Source organism: Penaeus monodon, chromosome 37, assembly GCF_015228065.2.
Source record: "Penaeus monodon isolate SGIC_2016 chromosome 37, NSTDA_Pmon_1, whole genome shotgun sequence".
NCBI classification, from domain to species: Eukaryota; Metazoa; Arthropoda; class Malacostraca; order Decapoda; family Penaeidae; genus Penaeus; species Penaeus monodon.
In genome coordinates, this window is record NC_051422.1 from 19,850,648 (window position 1) to 19,856,316 (window position 5,669).

Genomic DNA, 5,669 nt, shown 5'->3' on the forward strand with positions numbered 1-5,669 from the left:
TGGGTCGAAAAGTTTGTTCTTCAACTAATTTTAGTACAGTAGACAGTCATTGTGTTAATTTAACTTTTGGTATATACCTGGACAATTTGAATATAATAAAGTATAGTAAAATTGAAGATTTCTCTTTTTGTCCCTCATATCGATATTATATCTAAAAGAAGGAGTGGTGGCAGGCGGTATTTTGACTCATTAATATAGTTTAAGGATTAATAACTCGGCCTTTAAATCAGAATACTTTATTGTACAGCCATAAGGTCGATATGTATATATCACATGCACACACACACACACACACACACACACATACACACACACACACACACACACACACACACACACACACACACACACACACACACACACATATACATACATATATATATATTTATATATATATATACTCAATTAAGTATCATGCTGTGACCACTGCGGCTCAAACATGAACCTACCGTAAAAATAATAATAATAATAATTATACATATATATATATATATATATATATATAATATATATATATATATATATATATATATATATATATATATATATATATGTATATATATATATATATATATATATATATATATATATATATATATATATATATATATATATATATGTATATATATGCAACTCCATCTCTCTCGAACCCATGTTCCTCCCCTTTCCATTTTTCTTTTTGTTCCCGTTTTACTTAAAATTCTGTTGAGAGATAAGGTTTTGGCCAAACATTCCAATTTCCTTATCTAGGCATCAGGACTTCCACCCGACGTCTCCAAGGGGGTGACACGCCGTCCATGTTTCCGCCATTATCAAGTTGTTCCTCGAGTCAGGCACAAGGACCCCGTCGCCGATCCCCGTCGCCCCGCCCTGCAGCGCCGCCCGCTCGCGCTCACGTCGTCCGCCGCTGAAGCCCCGGCCTGAAGCGGGTCGTGCGCTGAAGCCGCGTCGTCCTTTCGGGTCTCTTGGATACGTCCTTTCGGGCCCCTTTGCCCGTTGGCCGCGAAGGGATTGCGTGTCACCGAGGCAACTGCGCGCTGGATCTACCTGTCGACGCGATGGCGGTTCTGCTGGCGGGACGGGATTCCAGCTGCTACGTGGAAATGTGGCGGGGGTCGCACGCCTACTTTTTGCGATACCATGAATACTAACATCACGCGAAGCGATGCGGGTTCGGGTGGTGTCTGTTGGTCCGTAAGGTCTTACGGAGAAAGGCTGTTGGTATCATTAGACGCCATGTCGGTGTAATTCTCGTATTAAAGATGATTCTAACGCTTAATAAGTATTAAGAATATTACACAAGCTTCGTCAACCAAGGGAAATAAATTTAGACCGCAAAGGATCCAACGCAGCCAGGCCTACGTGCTCACTCATACTCCTAAGGCGTCAGAGGTTACAGAGACATCCCTCGACAGCGCCACTCCATCCTCGGTAATCTCTCTACTCAAAGCCTTCTTCATCCCCCCTCAAGGCCAACGCCGAGGAGTGTGGTATGGGCATCGAGCGTTAGGTCTTGAGAAGTGAACTCGCTGATTCTCCCCCTTCCCCCCCCCCCCCTTGCCCCTCGCATGATCACCCCGGCCCTGTAACAGGATATGCTTACACGGACGCATATATTTTCTTCCCGGGATCTTGTCAGTGACGTGAGATCGTATTCTTAGTCTACTTTATGATGACAAGGCTATATTTACCTGTCCGCGTTTCATATATGCATACGCATGCATGCTGTATATAGGCATAAATACATCCGCTTATGCACACTTTACTAAATTATTCAGTTTCTCATATTCATATTGATTAGGTATCTGCAATAATTAAGGATATAAACATGGGCTTTGGATATCTAAAATTGCATCGGTTCAAAATTAATCTCCTCCAAAAATTTCTTGCGGAGTCAGACCGACCACGAAGACATTATTAGAAAATTCCTGCACACGGGGTGCTTCAACATCAGCCACTCTAAACTCGCTTGAACGATTCGCTATACGTATAGCGAAAAGGGAGAAAATCGTTAATTTTCTGCCTCCCTCCACGGTAGAGCGTGTCAAATACGTTGTATCCACAGACATTTTGGTGGGCATTTCGTCGGTGAGTCGGATTTAAAATGAAATTAATCACTGCAAACATCAGCAGTCTTACGACCCAGGAAGGCTAAATATCAAAGGAGCGACGCCCTTAAACTCCGCACGTCTCACAAGCGGGTGCGCCAAGAATCGCGACACGAAACGAGGCAGGAGACGGTGGAGGGAGCGCGTCGAGCGAGGGTGTCTGAGGCCCTCATTAGAGTTCAGGCTCGGCGGTGTAGGCGATACGCTCCCTGCCAGCTGTTTTGACACGCTTTCCTTTCGGCTTTGCTTACGAGCCACCTGTCTCGTCCTTCAGGCCGGGCTGAGGCCGTGCCCTGTCCTCCTACTGTTTGTTAACGCGAGATTTAAATGGCGCTGTCCCGGCCGGACCTAATGAATGGCGACAAGCTGGGGCTGTAAAGTATCAGGTAGCGGCCGCTTGTTGCTGGCCACCTCCTCCACCAGGGGGCAGGGCTGTGTATGGCGCGCTCTGGGGGACGGAGGCTAAAGACAGGGAGGGAAGTATAAAACAACCATACTCACTTTTCTTTCGGTTATTCATGCAAATGTATGCAAATGTGCATGTCAAATTTATGCTAATAACCATGCCTCTATAGTGGTTACAGGTATACTGTATTTGTATTAGACTACCAATTACAGTGCTATTAGAAGCAAAGGGGAGAAAACAAAACAGCCGTCCCTGGAGGTCGACAGGTGTAACCCCGCCCCTTCCCTCCATACCTCAGACTCGGGGCTCTGACAGACGCCACCTTCATCATTTTAGCTTTTTCCCAGACTCTTAACTATAAAGAAATGCGTCTTAAGAACCAAGACATCGAGACTCTAATTCCATGATATATATGAGGAGGAGAACGCTCAAGAGCCGGGGATAAAGGGGGTTATACTTGTAGGGAAGTCGTAATGGTGTTTTTGTGTGTTGCAATAGATAATAGTTTCAGATATATTGATTTTTGATTCAATACAAAACTACGTAAGTCTTGTTAAGCTTTAACTTAGTGCATTCTTCAAGGACGCGTTAAGTTGAATACTGTTCAAGCTTTAACTTCATATATCTGAAGCAAGTATGAATGTAAAGTTGTATCTGCAGTATATCTATCATGTGCGAGTAATTAAAAGGTGATCAAAAGAACGCGTCAGCAAAAGAGCAAGATAAAAAGAAGAGCGCAGAAAGATAAGAGAAGATAATTCGATTAGAAACTTAAGAGGGAAGAAACAAACTGAATAGAAAAATAAAATCGAACTCGAACAGCAAGCAGCCACAATCAATAACACACCTCCATTGAAGTGCACATTTTCCCACACACAAGAATGCATAAGCTACATACCAAAAGAGAAATAAGTGCACCAGCCCGGACTCCTGCACATAACTCCCAAGAGAAGAGTGTGCCAGGTGTTCTTCCTCTGTTTATCATATGCATCGATCGTATTTGCATATCCATACTGGCCACCCGCTCAGCCACGCCAGAGCCTTGCCTCGTAATCGCGCGTTCAGGAAAAGGGCATTCGTATGTAGCTACTACGTAAACTCGGTACCAAGCGGGAAGGCGTAAGGGACTATCTTGAAGAAGGCGTCGTGAGAAATGTTAATAGAAGCAGTAATGGAAAATATGATCGTCATTGCGTATACAAGAGAGACAGAGACGAATAAATAGGCCGATAGTGGGATAGATAAATGAACAGATAAATAGATAAACAGATAAATAGATAGATAAACAAATAGATATATATATATACGTAGATAGATAGATAAATACAGAGAGAGAGAGAGAGAGAGAGAGAGAGAGAGAGAGAGAGAGAGAGAGAGAGAGAGAGAGAGAGAGAGAGAGAGAGAGAGAGAGAGAGAGAGAGAGAGAGAATGCACGTAAATCGCAGCACATCCCTCAAAGATAAACGAGGAACTGACAGTATGCAAAAACATTTTTCCATGACACGGCTGACCTTCGCGGAGAAATCGACACCGAGAATACAGCGGCTTAGACAGGCAACAGCAGATGTTGGTGTTGATGGACGGCTCATCCTGCGGTGCACTTGTGGCATCACGGCAGTCGCAAGCAGCTGTATCAACGGCAGAGCCTCCCCGCCCCGACGGCACGCCTGAGAGACCGCTTCATCGCTCCCTATTTTTTCTTTGTCTAGGCCGATTCCCGCGCTGTGAGGGCTGGTTCACGGCGCCCGTCTCATCGCCTAAAAATACCCCGTATCGTGTATTTTCATCTCAAGCAGAGATGGGTGGGTCAACAAGCCGCTATGGTCGTTGCGATAAAAACTGCTTGATTAACTGGACGCTGACTCGGGTGGGGCTACCTCGCCAATGTTTTCTTGACAGTCACATGTTTGCTCAAGTTATTGTTGCTTCCGGCAGGCGCTCAATGCGAAAAGATAATCCGTATTTGCAATGCCTGATACGACTTGCTTCGCCAAGGAATAAATCAGCTCTTTTAATGAGTTCGCAGTCGGGATCTATAAACCGGGGAGACTTTCACTCTAAGCTCGTATAATAGGATTAACCGCCTTTTTTATGCTTGAGAAAAAGCGAGAGGAAACCTTCGTTAAACACAATCAAGCTCGACCCGCGGCGCCGGATGATGTTCTGGCAAAACAAACACTCCATTCAGCGGTGAGCCCAAGCACTCGACCTCTCATTTTCAGTAATATAATTTAGACGTGATCGCTGCCCCGAGTGCTTTCGCAGGAAACAAATTAACGCCTGAACATTCGCTCTGATAGCAGGTCGCGGGACGAATCTGATAGGAACACAATTTATTACGCAAATGAAGATCCACCAGCAAGCAAATCAAAGCTGCTCAACCCTAACCTCGCTCCCCCCCCCCACGCTCCTCCCTCTCCCCTCCTTCGCCCCACCGCCCCTGCCCCTCCTCCCTCCTCCCTCCTCACCCCTCCTTCGCCCCTGCCCTCCCCCCCTCTCCCCGGCTTTGCTCCCACGCCACGCATTATGTCGAGTGGAAAGCCATCGTCTATTTTCCTTTGCTTTCGGCTTTTTTCGGCTTGGTAACCCCATTACGAGCGCCCGTCGGATGTAAATCATGGAACTTATGCTATCATATAAACGAAGAGACGTTTTTGCTTGTCTTTCTCTCCAACTTTAACATTTAATTTTCGGACTGTCTTACGTCTGAAGTTAAGAAGCGGAGGAGAATTAAAGGAAAAGAAAAGGAGAAAGACTGCAAAAGAGAAACGAAACTGAATAAATCGGGGGAAACAGGAGTGAGAAAAGAAGAAGGAAAAGATATAACACGAGTGAGATTTCGGGTAAACAGGAGACAAGACATAGAAGAAGAAGAAGAAAAAATAAACATAAAAAAAAACATGAAAATAGTTAAAGAAGATCATGAGGAAGCAAAATCAACATCTTATGTAAGTCTTAATTCGGTTGCACACTTTGCAAAGCTCCTTGTCCTCCCACTCTTACGCCAAAAGGAAAACTAATTTGTTATGAATATTCAGAGGCTTCTGTAAAAGGAACTTATGTGTCTCTTGAATAGTATTTGACGTTGATACAGCTTGTAGCGAAAGGCTGCTCTTTGAGATTTCGTAATCTCTTGCGTGTCTAGTTTTTATTCC